The following is a 16,488-nucleotide window of genomic DNA, read 5'->3' as shown; positions in this document are numbered from 1 at the left end:
TTACTCAGAAATTATTATTACACTTTTTTTTTTAATAGAAGACTTTATATATATTTAAAAAATAACACTTTATCAATGTAATCTTATAAATACATGATGTAAAGTATACAAGATTCACCATCAAAGCAAATCCTCATTGGCAACTTATAATGTTGACTTGTACACATTGAACTTATAAATGTAAATTACAAAAACAAATTGTATAATAATTATAATTTGTAATATTAAATTTATTAAATTACCCTTCCTTAAAAATCAATATCACAAAATTTAAAATAAATGTTTTTTAACCCATATTAAATATATATTTTAAATTTGTTTTCAAATTTACATTTTTTTAAATAGAAAAATAAAAATTTTACCATCACATTACTTCCCCAAATAATGGTTTAGCAGCCCCTTCATACAAATTACGTTTACGCTAATCAAGTTAGTTAAATATTAACTATAAAAGCACATTTATTCGCCTAGTCAAAAAGGGCAAAAATAACGTCTAGATTTATAACCGACCATTATAATGCTGCCCTAATTTTGTAGAAATTGGTTACCGTTGGAGGGAGATTTCAAATTTAAATAAACATCGTTCGTTGAACAAGTCAACGGTTACATGGTAACCATATAAATGAGCTGACTAGCTTTAAACGTATTTTATTGAATCACCCGTGGATTGGGGCAGCGCATAACCAGCCATATATTGCCTATTCAATGCACCCGGAGATGCACTGAACATAGTTCGTTAACACGTAAATTGTTTTTTCTTATTTACTAACGAGTTTTCAAATTCGTGTGTTAACGGATTATCTCGCGTGCATCTCCGGGTGTATTGAATACGCGATGTATGGTTGATTAGGCGCTGCCGTGGATTGGAGTCCAGAGAGAAATATTCTGTGATCGCGGGTGAGAAAGACTCATTGCAAAGGGGCGTCTGAAGACATCGGTAGTGTATCTCTAATTCTCTTTTCCGCAATTTACTAAATATGTCCTCCATGGATAGGTTTGAAACTCCAGAAGATTGGAGAGGGCACTTATGGGAAGGTGTACAAGGCAAGGGACAAGATCAGTGGTCAGCTTGTCGCAATCAAGAAGAGTATCATTGAGAGGCCGGATGACGGGATTCCTTCGACCTCGCTTCTAGAAATTTCCATCCTGCGATTGCTCTCCAAGAGTATTTATATTGTCAAGTTAGTTATTTTTCGTGCCTCTGAACCGGATTTCTTTTCAGCCTATTGCCTATATTTAGCAACTACTGATTAAATTATTTCAATTATGTTTTGCATGGCATTTGAATCCAGGAATTCTGAAAGTAGCCCCATGATCTGTTGCATGATGCAAGGCTTTACATATGCTATTATTATTCTATCTTTTTAGCCTATGAAATGATGAAAAGGACAGTAATTTTTTTGTGGTTTCAGTTCCAATAGTTGCTTTCAAATGGGTGTTTGCTTGTTCGATATTTTATCTATTTTGAAATTCCACGCGGTTCATGTGTGCGCCTACTAACTGCGCGTTAAAGTACAGCAACACACAGGAGAAAATTAAAGATTTTGAAACTACAGTATTAGCACAGCAACACACAGGAGAAGTTCGGGTTGTGGGCATAGTTGTCTTAGGTGGAGTCGGGAAGACGGCTTTGCCAAAAGAGATTTTGAATAGAAAGCATTCAGGGTACAGAAATTCCTACTTTTTATCAGTTGTTAATGCAAGAATCTCATTACATGCCTTCTCTTCTTTACTTCTCTTTCATCGGTATCCCCAAACAGCTTCCTCTTCTTTCATTTTCGGGATGAGGCAACCCGTTGGATTCGTTTTGTTGGGTTTCAGGATGGTTTACTCCAGGAGAGAAAGTCACTTCTCTAACTGACTTTGGAGGAAGCAGGTCAAGTTCCTGCAAGATCACCCGTATGTCCTGCTATAATCTATCTGAAATCTTGGCGAACCACCACGCACAGAAACTTGACGTTTTGTGTTTCGGAAGTCATGGCGTGTTCGGGAACAATCCAACCTATCCTTCTCAGCGGTCAGAGATCTCATGCTCATCGTAGTCGTTATTGTCATTGCGCGAGAAGGCGACCAGAGGGATGCCGTGCTCACTGGACAGTATGTTGAAGTTTGAACTGCCCGGTCGTCCCCAGATCTTTGGCAAGAGCCTTGGCATTCACCAAGGCAGTCGAAACAAACAAACAAACAATTCAAAACGCATCACATGCAGTGTTTTCAAGGGATTAAAACTGAATGAGATAAACTAATAAAAGCTTCATATGCAACAGCTACCCTCGAAAGATAAACTAATAGAAGTTTCATATGCAACAGCTACCCTCAAAACCCAGACGTATGAACTGGTAATATTGAGCAATTATTTGGCTGGGCCCTGCAGGAGTAGGAGGTCGAGATTATAATTCAAGCATGCTTTCTCGAAGGAAAACCTCCATGTTCCCTGCATCGACTCTCTGACTTTATTTCGGTTGCTGATTATTAGGAATCTGACGGACATGGGTATTTCAAATATTTGGTAATCAGCATTTGACATAAGGATGACCGCATTGACTCAATAAACTGAAAAAAAATACAATGGTCATCCAGTAAGAAAGATCTAATTTAACCTTCGCAGAAGTTGCCGGTGAAGTCGTAAGAAAGATTTAATTAGATTTAATATAACCTTTGCAGAAGTTGTTGACGGTGAAGTGGGGCCCGATGGGCGCCGAAAGAGTTGATTGTAAAAGTGAGCTCTTTGGGAAGGCCTTGATTTGCTCTCTAGATAACCCATCCGATAAAAGACGAGTCCATGCTTCTGCCAGCTTACGTTTATGCTCTGCACCAATGGGAGCCGGAAATCCCGTCTCAATTGGATTTGTCCACGTGCTCTCAATTGGATTTCAGTCTATTCCCTGTACTTAGCGACTGGATATTAAATTGTTTCAATTATGCTTTGCATGGAATTTGAATCCCGGGACTCTGAAAGTACCCTCACCCCGATGATTTGTTGCATCACCCGAACGCTTTACTTATGTTATTATTATTGTATCTTTTTTGCTTATGAAATGATGGAAAGGAGAGTAAATATTTTTATGTGGTTTCGATTCCAATGGTTGGTTGTTTGCTTGTTCGGTCATAATGGTTATAGTTTAATCCATATTTTAGTTGTTTTGTCTTTATTTTGAAATGTGTATTTCTTTGGTTGGTTTTCGTTTGTGTCTGAATTAGCAAGTAACCAATGATTAATTATCGTTTTGAAATGTTATTGATGGACCTGCAAACTGTTCTTTTTCTAAGAAAGAAATTTCTTCTCCATTTTATTTTTATTTAATCATTATCTTGGTTATAATGTGATTTTAGCTTTAGGCCTCAATATAATTCTAAATTATTGGTTCACTGAGTTATATTGGGAATTTCAGGTTGCTTTGTGTAGATGATGTGATGGAGAATGGAAAATCATATCTTTATCTTGTTTTCAAGTACCTTGACACAGATCTCAAAAGATTATTGGACTACCATCATCCTCTCCCACCAAACATTATTAAGGTAATTTTTTTTGTGTTTTCATTCTCATTATTCCATTGCATTGACATTTTTGCAAAGACATGTTTCTAATTTCTGTATATGCATGTTGATGTATAGAGCTTCATGTATCAACTATGCAAGGGGGTAGTTCATTGTCACTCCCATGGTGTGATGCAGAGGTGACAAATTATGTGTTGTACATATTACAAATCTATTTTTAACTTCTACATTCATTTATATTATGTTATGACATGATACAAATTAGGATTTTTTGAATTTAAACCTTTGGGGTTATGTGAGTTCAAATTACTTTGGAAGATTTTCACGAATCAATTTTTTTTAGGGATCTGAAACCACAAAATCTTTTGGTTGAAAAGAGTAAAGGCCTCCTTAAAATTGCTGATCTGGGACTTGCAAGGTCATTTAGTGTGCCTGTGAAGAGTTATACCCATGAGGTTTGTCATGAAATTCTCTCCCATTCTATAAAGTGGGTCTCATTTGTTTTCTTGCTATTTAAGTAGTTTTTTATTAGTTAAACATTTTGTATAACATCCTATTTGTATATTTGCAAATTGTCACCCTATGGTATAGGGCCCCAGAGATATTGTTGGGATCCACCCATTATTCCACTCATGTGGATATTTGGTCTGTTGGATGCATTTTCGGTTAGTGAATAAATATTGAGAAGGGTGTTTTCTCTTTCAGTTTCTTTCCTAATCTAGTTGTCGTAATTATTCCAATTTTTCTTCCAAGAAATTGATTTGATATACAACTTGTTGTCTTCATATTTTTAGCTGAAATGGTGAGAGGACGACCTCTTTTCAATGGGGATTCAGAAATGGAACAACTACTTTGTATCTTCAGGTATGGTTGTGAAGTGGTTTGGATTTTTTCTTAACTCCCTTGAATCTCATTAATTCACATAGAAAACTTACTTCAATTACATTTCTCAGAGATAGGTTGTTTGGAACCCCAACTGAGCAAATATGGTCTGGAGTTAAAAGTCTCAAGGATTGGCATGAGTATCCTAAATGGAAACCTCTGAGCTTGGCTTCGAAAGTTCCAAATCTATCTTGTAGTGGTCTTGATCTTCTCATTGTATGTTCTTGGTTATCTCTCAAACCCATCATATTTGTCACATCTTTTCAAGTCTTATTAACATTGAACATATTAAGACACTCAAAAATTTCATAATGTTTTGCAGAAAATGTTGCAGTGCAATCCCTCAAAGAGGATTTCAGCAAAAGCGACCCTGAATCATCCTTATTTTGATGATCTAGACAAAACCCAATTCTAAGTTTTGATATATCAGTATTTGTGCTTGTTAATGAAGTCATCTTGAACTAGTCTTTTCAATGGGTAAAATTTATTTATCTAGACTGGATATGGATATTATATCTTGTGTTCGGAAAGGAAAACAAAAGTTACGGTTGTAGTTGATGGTGCTCAATATTTCATTGATTTGTTCTTTTATAACATATATTTCTCACTCATCACGATCCGATTTATTTTGACTTTTGTTTCCCAAATTTTGCGCGATATGTTAGTACTAGTATGTTTCCGTTAATTTTACATATCGATGGTTAAAAGATACGAGGTGAAAAATTGAATGGAAAGTCTTTCTAATGAGGAAATATTTGAAAGTTATATGTGACATACATAATTTTTTATTACATGTATATAAATAAAAGGTAATTACTTTTTTTTCACTCTAGTTTTTCTGGTAAGACTGCATTTACTTGTTAATGATTCATAATTATAGGTATTTTTTATAATGACTCAATAGCTAAAATTCCATTTACTTGTAATGGTTGTAACCTATCCGTATTCTTTTTTAATGGTTCGTTAATGATTCATAATTATAGGTATTTTTTATAATGACTCAATAGCTAAAATTCCATTTACTTGTAATGGTTGTAACCTATCCATATTCTTTTTTAATGGTTCAAAAAGCTAAAATTTCATTCGCTTGGTATTAGTTTATGACCTATATTTTTTTTTAGAATGGTTCAAGACTTATATTACATGTAGCATGGTAAATTATTACATGTAACATGGTTTTAAGTGATGAGTCAATAGTATTTGTGAATTTAGACATTATTCATATTATCTAAAATGGTTTTAGATGATGAATTAAATAGTGTTTGCAGAGTTAGATGTCATTTATAAAAGAGTCTCTTTAGGCTATCCATAATGAATTTATTGTGCTTTCTTAAAAATATTATTCTTAACCAATATTACAATGAAGCTCATAGATAAGTGTTAGCCATGGATTGGCTTGTTTTTGCACCTATCAGAGGGTGTTGAGTATTGGTTGATATGAAGAGAGGGTTCACAAGCCATCAAATTCCTTAAGACTCCAAATACAGGTTATCATAGAGAAAGATGCTTGCATTGACTCTAAATAAGCCTTATTAAATTTATTAAGGAATTTGGAATTTTATGAGGGGGAGGATAGCTTTGTTATCGTTGTGTGATATGTTAGAACTTGTATGTTTCCATTACTTTTACATATCGGTGGTTATAAGATATGACGTGCAAAATTGAATGGATTCCCTTTCTGATGAGGCAATCTTTGAAAGTTATATACAACATACATAATTATTTCCATCAAGTTCCTAGTATTTTTTTATTACATGTATATAAATAAAAGGTAATTACTTTTTCTGGCTCTAGTTTATCATGTAAGATTGTATTTTCTTATTAATGATTCACAACTATAGGTATTTTTTATAATGACTCAATAGCTAAAATTCCATTTACTTGGAATGGTTGTAACCTATCCGTATTTTTTTATAATGGTTCAGAAGCTAAAATTACATTCACTTGGTATTAGTTTATGACCTATATATTTTTTAGAATGATTCAAGACTTATATTTCATGTAGCGTGGTAAATTATTGCATGTAACATGGTTTTAAGTGATGAGTCAATAGTATTTATGAAGTTAGACATTATTCATATTATGTAACATGGTTTTAGATGATGAATTAAATAGTGTTTGTAGAGTTAGATGTCATTTATAAGAGAGGCTCTTTAGGTTTTCCATAATGAATTTATTGTGCTTTCTTAAAAATATTATTCTCAACCAATATTACAATGAAGTCCCTTTTAATAAATCACAAAACAAATTCAGCTTCCGCAAAAGTACTACTATTTCTATGGGCAAAAGAGTTCAAAATATAGCATATAGAACATTTTTTTCAATCTTTTGGAAAATCACGTGGTCTCTCCAAATGAGCCACTAAACACAATGAACTAGAAATTATGGAAGAAACCAAAAATCTAAAGAGTAGGAAGACATAAAATTTGGATATTTAAATTAGATGGATCAAGGCTGGTTTCATTCACGTACAATTACACAATTTTTTGAACATCTAATTATTTGATTATTGAGATGGTATAGACTCTTAGTTATTTAATTACTTTGTTAGTGGTTTAATTATTGTAATGCATAAATCAGTGCACATTGTAAATAATGTTTTTGTTCTTACGTTGAAATTCATGCATACTATTAATCTACATCATACATTTAGTTACATCAAATAAAAAATCAATGTTTTCACACTAAAATCAATGCATCTAGTGTCAATACTCAAATAAGATTACAAATCAACATCTACATTAAAATCATTGCATCTAGTGCAAGAAATAAAATAAGATTAAAAATCTAGTGCAAGTAATCAAATAAGATTATATATCAATAACTACATTGATCACATTTCAATGAAAGGCCAAAATATTCCAGGATTTCTAAATCCTCTTTCGTCTCTCTTCCCCCTCCATCTCTCCTCTTTCTCCCCCTCCAAACCCCCCCCATCTTTGTCTCTCTCTCTCTCTCTCTTTGCCTCTCCCTTCCTTTCTCTCCCTCTCTCCATCCATAATTTATATCTACATATCCCTCCATCTATCCTTATTTGTCTCTCTAGCTCACCCCTAAAAATGCACACACACATACGATCTCCCTCTATATATCTATCTCTCACTCTCCCCTTTACTCCATCTCTCTATCTCCCTCCATATCTTGTTATTTATCTCTATATATAATTCACCAAACATATATACTTTCTCTCCATATTTATCTATATCTCTCCTTATCTCTTCCTCTTACTCTCCCTCTCTCTCTCTTCCCTTCCACTGCTCTCTCCCTCAGTCTCTCTCCATCTCTTCCTCTATCCACCTTTCTCTCTCTATGTATTTATTCTCCCCTCCCTCTCTCTTTTCTCTCTTCCAACTTCCTCTCTCTCTCTCTATTTCTCTTCCATATCCCCTTTTCTCTCCACTCCATCACATACACACACACTTTCTCTCTATCTCTTTGATCTCTCTAGTATCTCCCTCCCTCTCCCCTTCTATTTCTACAATTCTCTCCACACTTTATCTATGTGTCTCCTCTTTCTCTGCCCTCCTCTCCTCTCTCCATCACCATCTACACCTCTCCGTTATCACTCCCTCTGTCTCTCCAACTCCATCTCTCGTTGTCTTTGTTCTTCACTCCCTCTCTCACCCTCCAACACTCTCTCACTGCCCCCCCCCCCCCCCCCCCCCATCTACCTCTTTCCCTCTCTTTGCCTCTCTTTTTCCTGTTTCCCTCTCTCTTCCTTCCTTTCAAGTTTTATTTATTATTTTCAAACATATCCTATATGTGTGGCCTAAACTATAATTTGAGATAGTGTAAAATCCCATGGAATCTATGAAGGAGCAAAAAAAATATATTTGTAGGTATTTAATATTTGAGCTATTGGAAAGAATGGAGTTTCAACCTTCCACAATTCTCATCCCATATAACAATCTTGAATGGAATTGAAACATTATACAACTATGAAGTATAAGCCTGTATTGGATAGTTCACTCACATGAAGCATGCCAAGATTAAATACAATATTTGTAAAGTAAATTCCCAAAAGGAATAAACTTAAGGAGGGGTTGAAGCATAAGAATTTAGTATATAAATGGAGACACTTTGTTTTTGGATACTTACAGGATAGTGGGTGGGACACTATGTTCTCTTGACTTTGGTTTGATTGTGTGGAGACTCTATGAATTTGAATACATACAAGGGTCTATAGGTGGAAGTAGTGTGCACTATAGATCCCTACATGAGTAAGTGGAGACATGGGGGCTATGGTTCTCTATAGAAATTAGTATATGGAGACACTACGGGGACACTATGAACTCTACATTATTGTGTGATTAGAATTATTGGCATTGGTGTGAATTCCCTTGTGCAATTTAGTTATAAAACATTGAATCTAACTCACAGGTGGTCAAAAACAAGCAATTGTAACGTATTTGGCCTATGATTGGGTGTAGGGTTGAAGCCCCCGTTAGTTTCCATTCATCCAAGAGAAACATGTTAGTGTATTTACTTATATTTTCATATTGCACTATGAATGGTGAAGGATGTTATTATGGGTTATGATAATGAATATATCATCATTATTCATGGAGAAATTTTTTATTCATAGTCGTTGTTAATAAGATGTATGTTTGATTATTTTCATGGTTTTTACGGGCTTGTAGATCCCAATGATTGTCGATACGTTCTTGAGTTATATATCCCTTAGAAAATTGTTTATTATGTTAAAATAGAACACAAAATATTGTGGAAACACAATCACAGAAAACACAACAAACAATAGAGGCATAGATATACGTTGTTCACCCAATTTCTCCTATGTCCATGGACAAACAACCAATCCTTCCTTTATATTATCAAGTAAAATGAAGAGATAAAACCTACAACAAATCTATTATAATTTCATCTTCTCTCTCTCACAATCTCCTCTCTCCTTCTCACTTGAAATGATGATACACAACAGTTTTACATCTACTTTTAGCTTCAAGGGAACTACCCCTGAACACACACGTGGATGGTTGTATAATATTGCTAGGTTATACATCCAGTTGAAACAAATACCTTTAAATCAAGAATATAATCAAGCTCCACACACAACAATATATAATTACATGGTCTTGTAAGAATATTTAATGTGCACAAGTTAAGTTCTTATTTTGTATGATTTACATTGTTTGGCATGATATAAATTTCATGGGTCCTTGACTATTTGAGGCTACGAATATTGTTTCCTATTAAAGGAATACTAATATTTCCATGAATATTTCATTAATAGATATGATGATATTGTGTGGGACCTATGATGTTTTTTAATATGATGCTATTACATCTAAGTTCATAGAGAGGTGTTAGCCATGGATTGGCTTGCTTTTGAACCTATCAACAAGTATGATGATGGATTGATCTATTAGATAATGGTTATCATAATGTATAGAATGATGATGCTAGAGTGTAGGTTCCATTCATATCATGATTAGGGTGTCGAGCACTGGTAGATACTAAGAGAGGGTTCATAAGACATCAAATTCCTTAAGACTTCAAATACAAGTCATCATAGAGTAAGTTGCTTGCATTGACTCTAAATAAGCCTCGTTAAATTTATTAAGGAATCTGGAATTTTATGATGGGGAGGATAGATTTATTAACCTATGATATTTACCACTAATCACTTGCTTAATAAACCACTTAATGTCCTTGTAGTGTTAATTATCACCGTGTGGGACATGCCAAGTATTATGTGTTAGTTTCATTTGGATGTAGATCAAGAATGGGAGGTGCAAAGTGCAATGTAAAGTGTTTCTTATTACCAAGTGATAACTTACATGTGAACTAAGGATTGAAGCCCTTAACAATTGGTCCTTTTGAACATGTGACATGGATGATACACTGATGTGCCATTGTCAAGGAAGTGAAACATGGCAACTATTATCGACATGTGCGAAGGTTGAATTAACTGAATCTACATAGCATGTGGTAGTGGATTATGGTGCCACATGGATTGGGAATTCCATGTTGGGCCAATGTGAATTCTACATGGCTATGACCATGTCACCAAGTAGCTTGACTTCTAGGTGATGTTTTAAAGCGTTATTTATAAACATGACTCATGTTGATAGGAGTTGTGGTAGATGGAAGCCACATAATGGGAAAATTTCGATTACCTAATGCAATTTTTATTTCCCAGGAAAAAATTATAGAGTTTTCATACTAGGTGATGGGAAAATGTACATCCTAGATGATGGAGAAATGTATTTTTCAGGAAATGGAGATTCATTTGTCTTGTTTGATTGAAATTTGTATGTCTGAGGGGATGGAAAGATGGAGAATTAAATAGCATCAAAACATTGATTTGCATGAAGCACCAAAACCCATGTGATGCCTAAATTAGGCTGGGTGGAAAACACCATGTACTAGTAAAGCTACATGGCTTCCATGTGGAATTTTTGGATGACTTGAAAAGGTTGTTGGTGTGGCATGCTAATAGTGTGCGTAGTAGGCAAACCAACATCTCTTAGGTATCCAAAGGTAAATATTTTGGATGACAAGTTTCACCATGAGGGGATGCAACATTGGAGGGTGACATCACCCTAATCTTATCATGATGTGAACTAGACACAAAGGAGACATGTGACATGGAGTTGGTCGGCATGATTTCTAGGTGGTGGCATGGGTCATGCCTAATATTCTTGGAACTGTGCCTCTGAAAGGGATCTTGAGGTTGATCTCCACATACTGCGATGGCTAACTCACCCTCATTAGATTCTGAGAAGGAAGGGAGATGCCTATTAATATTAGTTGTTAATGTAAAGAGATGGCCACATGGACAAGTTGTTACTCTAGTTGAAACAATATGGAATTGAAAAATTCATGAAAGAGACAATTAATTATTGCCATATTGTCAAAAATGGGTCCTCAATATGGTATAGTTGTCTCTAGTTTCCACATGGTCATGTTTGTAACTGGAGAAACTTAAAGGATTCCCACACTTGATTCTTTTATTAAGTGTCCAATACATGAGAAAGGTAAGGTAATAAATATTGAAAAATTAAAAAGTTCAAAATCTGATGCACTCATTGTGTATGAAAGGGACATTGTCTTTGAGTGTGGACATGCGGTTGATGAAATTTACAGGTTCATTGACGACAAAATGCAAGGCAATAAATTAGGATTTTAGATAAGTTTCAGAGGTTGATCTTGATGGAGAGCCGTAGAGGAGGGAACCCCACTCCCTCCTACAAAGAGGCAGTAGCAAGCAGAGGCAAGAAACCTCTTGAGAATTCCAGAGGTACTACTGTGGAAGGGAAAAAGAAAGTGGAAGAAGAGACAGTAGGAACCAAAAATAAGGAAAATATCAGCACTAAAGACAAGGAGGAAGAAGACAAAAAACAGGGATCTCATGATAAAAAACAAAAGGGACCCTGTAAACCCAAAGCTGAGTTCACACAGAGTAGTCTTAAATGATCTAGCTCTGCAGGCACACAAAGATCACATGCGGACTTATGCTATCAACTGTAAGTTCATGGGAGTATGGCCCACTAAAAAAGCTTTATAGACATGGATTAAATATCCCTGGAAACCTAAAGGGAGCATAGACCTACATCTCAGGTCAAAGGGTTTCTTCATGGTGGTGTTTACAAATATTGAAGACAAAGATAGAGTGTTTGAAGGAGGGCCCTACTTTTATGTAGCAGCAAGCCTCTATATGCAGCCTCCGATGTTGAAATTTTCCCTAGAACAAGAGACTTTTACTTCGGTATCAGTATGGCTAAAGCTCTACTCTCTACCTCTTGATTATTGGCAAACTAAATCACTAGCTGCCATAGGCAATAAATTAGGGAATTTTTTCAAAGCTTTTGAAGCTACTAGAAGGGGAAAATATACGTCCTTTTCTAGGATTTGTGTGGAAATGGAACTATCAGGAGCTCTTCTGGATGAGGTGATCCTAGAAGTTTTTGATGAAGAATGGATACAAACAATACACCATGAGCATATTCCATTCAGATGCCACAAATGTCATGAACATGGGCATCTAATCAGAGACTGCCCTCTTAGTAAAGTAGTAAACAACAGCAAAGCTAGCACAATGAAAGAAACGGACAGCTTTCACAAAGTGATTAATAGAGGAAAAAGAAGCAAGAGAGGAACAAAGTTACATCAAAATGAAGGGCAATAGGTCAGTCAGAAAAAATTTCACGTTCTGGAAGAAGAAGAAGAGACCACAAAAGAAGATCAAGTAATGGGAGGAAGTCATGAGGAAAAGGAGGTAGAAGAAAAGGGTGAGCAAATGAAGGATATTGATTTTCAGAAGGTGACCATGATTAGTGATACAGGACTGGAGATGGATGAGGAAATGACCCAGAGTGAAATGGAGTAGGAGGATCATGAACTTTAGGAGATTCTGGATAAATAAAATCTAGATCTAGAAGGGTTCTTGATTCAAGGAACCACGGGAGGGGTAGACTCATTGCCTCAAGAAGAGCTCAACAGAATACAACAACTATTCTTATGGAAAACTCAGGCCAAAGGTTCTGAGAAGGGAAAAAACATTGACAAGAAGGACAAAAGAGGTGTGAAAATGATGAAAACATATCTTGGTTTAGCTACTAGAAACCCAAGAAAGAAAAGAGGTAAAAAAAGTAGAATGAACTCTTGATGGAGTGTGGAAAGCTAATGATAGACTCAAGTAAGATGAAAGACCTAACTAGCTATTCCTTTACAAATATTTAATTATGAAGTTCATATCTTGGAATATTAGGGGTCTAGGGAGTAAAAGAAAGCAAAGACTGCTTAGCAATAGAATGAAGCAAGAAATGCCAAATATTATCCTCATCCAAGAAACGAAGTGTTCCATTCAGAAATTAAGACAAATTCCTAGCAAATGGCTTAGTAGATTTGAGTTTTTTGAAGTCAAAGCTGAGCACACAACGGGGGGAGTTCTCATCTTTTGGAATCCCCTGAAAATTGACATAGTAGATGTGGAGGCATCAAGGAATTATTTATTAGTAGTTATTGAACCTGTAGGAGAGATGAATACCTATCTAGTCATGAATGTGTATGGCCCTCAAAGAATGGATAATAAATTCACGTTCCTATATTCTCTTCTGGACCTCAGGGAGAGACACATAGGAATTCTCGAGATCATGGGAGAGGACTCCAACATGATCAAGTCTCTTTCGGAGAAAAAAATGGGAACCAGAACTCTTAGCAAAGACTCTTTAGAGTGTCAAACTTTTATAGATAATATGAAACTAGTAGATACAGATATGAATAAGGGCCTCTTTACCTAGAACAACAAAAGAGGAGGAGAAGACCATGTAGCATCCAAGTTAGACAGATTATTATCTTAGAGGATCTTATGCTAATAGATCAAGAAGTTATAGCGATATTGCTTCCATTTGGAGGCTCGGATCACTAGCCAGTTCAATTGGAGATCAAGGGCATTGGTATTCCCAGGAACAAACCTTTTAGATTTGAAAACATCTGGCTGACCCACCTAGATTTCGTAAACAATATTGAAAAATGGTGGTCAGAAGATTTGCAGATCTAGGGGACAAGCATGTTCCTACTTCAAAAAAGACTTAAGCACATCAAGCTCTGGCATAAAAAGTGGAACAAGAAGGATTTTGGTAATATTTTTGAGGAAAAAAATCTGTTGAAAACAAAATGTAGGTTCTCAACCAAGCTCTAATCATGGAAGGCTTTGATAAAGTCAAAAGTGAGCAAGTTGATAAGCATCATCAAGATGGGGAAAATCTATGTAAACAAGAGGAAATTTTTTGGAGACAAAAGTCTAGAGTTCAATGGCTAAAAGAAGGAGAATGTAATACAAATATTTTTCAGAAATCTACCATTGCAAATAAAGCTTACAACAGAATCTCTTCGATAAAGAATGAGGAGGGGGATCTTCAGAAATCCCATTAGGCCATAGAAGCGGTGTTAGTCTAGCACTTCTAAGGTGTAACTCAAGAGAACAGTTCAAACAAAAAGCATTTCATCACGGAGGTAACCTGTCATATATCGAAGCTGGTATCCAGAGAGGATAATTTCAACCTTAACAAGCCAGTAACAGAAGAGGAGACCAGTGAAGTCCTTAAAGATATGGTGAATGGCAAGGCACCATGCCCATATGGTTTCAATGTGGATTTTTTTAAAGCTTGCTAGAATATAGTTAAACAAGATATTTTGCGGGTTGTGGAGGATTCCAGGGTAAACAGAACCATCCTGAGAGCACTTAATACCTCTTTCATTGCCCTGATACCTAAACAGGATAACGTTCAAACAATAGAGAAGTATAGACCCATAGCTTTATGTAATGTGGTTTACAAGATAATATCAAAGGTAGTGTCCAACGGACTCAAACCTCTACTCCCTATTCTGGTTTCAGGGGAACAATCCGGTTATGTGGAAGGTAGACAAATTCTTGACAACATCATTCAAGCTAAAGAGGTGGTTCACTCTTTATCAAGCCAGAAGCAGGCAGGCATGATTATGCAATTGGATATAGCCAAAGCTTATGATAAAGGGTACTGGCTCTATATCAAAAGAATTCTTATTGCTTTTGGATTTGATCATCATAGGGTCAGATGGGTAATGGCTCTGGTGACTTCTCCCAGCTTTTCAATTTTAGTAAATGGCTCTCCCTCTAAGATTTTTAATCCTTCAAGAGGACTTAGACAGGGAGACCCACTCTCTCCCTTTCTCTTCATTCTCATGATGGAAGGACTAGGACGGTCTATCAAGCATGTCAAAGTTACAGGAAAGATCAAGGGCCTGCAACTAACTGATAAGGGTTAGACCCACACTCACCAACAACTTGCAGATGACACCATGTTACAGGGAATTCCTACAGTCAAGGAAGCTTTAGCCTACAAAAAAATCATGAATCTCTTTGCCTTGGCTTCAGGTATGGAAGTTTATCTCTCCAAATCAAAATTTTGTTCTTCAATACCAATATTGCTATTCAGAAAAATATCTCCAGAATTCTAGGTTTTCAAAGGGATTTTCTGCGATCTAAATATTTGGGGGTCCCTCCCACTACTAAACCAATGCTCAAGAGCATTTGGGAACCATTGATCAATAAGTTGTAGGATAATGCCAGTAAATGGACCAGTAGATCTTTAAATATTTCTTGCAGGTTGGTGGTTACAAAATCAGTTCTACAAGTAATCCCTATATTTATGCCATCAGCCCTCCCAGCTCCAAAAGGATTCTTACAGCAATTCATAAATATTCAAAGAAACTTTCTTGGGGAAAGGAGGAGAATAGCAAAAAATGTGCCTTAATGTCTTGGGATAAAATTTGTAAACACAAAAACCATGGAGGGCTAGGCTTCCATGATCAGGAAATTCTTAGCAACGTTTTAGGAGCCAAACTTTGGTGGCATTGGGTTCAGAATCCAAAGGCCCAATGGGAAAATATATGGAAAAAAAAATATGCTAGCTCCTGGAAAAATGGTGATCTCATAAGAATGTCAGGAATCATAAAGGGCTCACACATCTGGAAAAAAGCTTGGGAGAATAGAAGTCTAGTTCAAGAAAATAGTTTTTGGGAAATCAGAGAAGGAGATCTTGCTCTTTTTTGGGAAGATGAGTGGCAACAAGAACCAATTCTATTAAAAGAGGGCTTCCTTGACCTTAGGCAGGCGACAGATACCCAAGAATTAATTAAGGTAAAGGACTACTCAGATCATACTCATCATACATAAAAATGGAGAATATGGAGACACTTTGATTGCAGAAATAACAATCCCCTTAAAGCAAAAGCAGAGGAACTCATGAATATGGTGGAACAAAGAAATATCTTAGTATCAGGGGGGCAAGACTAGCTAAGATGGGGCAATAATAAAGAGGGAACCTTCAATCTTAAGGAAGCTAAAGGTATTCTCTAAGCAAGGGATCCCCAGGTTCAGGACAAAAAATGGTAGAATCCATGGAGGCACCAAGGGTGGATGAAAATCAAATTCTTCATGTGGTTGGTGCATCACAAGAAAATCTTAACTTGGGATAATATCAAGAAAAGGGGGATTCTTGGGCCTTCAAGATGCCAGCTCTGTGAAGCTCAAGAGGAAACAATTAAGCATATACTCAATACTACATGTTTACCTCCTGGTTATGGAACATATTTGCCACTATC

The 16,488-nt window shown here is 35.9% G+C and overlaps 1 pseudogene; it reads left to right on the top strand.

Annotated features, from left to right (window-relative positions):
- Positions 1-962: 962 nt before the first annotated feature.
- Positions 963-4,795, top strand: LOC149224371 (cyclin-dependent kinase B1-1-like; annotated as a pseudogene).
- The last annotated feature ends 11,693 nt before the right edge of the window (positions 4,796-16,488 follow it).

Source organism: Pinus tabuliformis, chromosome Q, assembly GCF_031772625.1.
Source record: "Pinus tabuliformis cultivar Carrire ecotype Pingquan chromosome Q, CPIR1, whole genome shotgun sequence".
Classification (NCBI taxonomy): domain Eukaryota; kingdom Viridiplantae; phylum Streptophyta; class Pinopsida; order Pinales; family Pinaceae; genus Pinus; species Pinus tabuliformis.
This window is presented reverse-complemented; position numbering and strand designations above follow the sequence as displayed.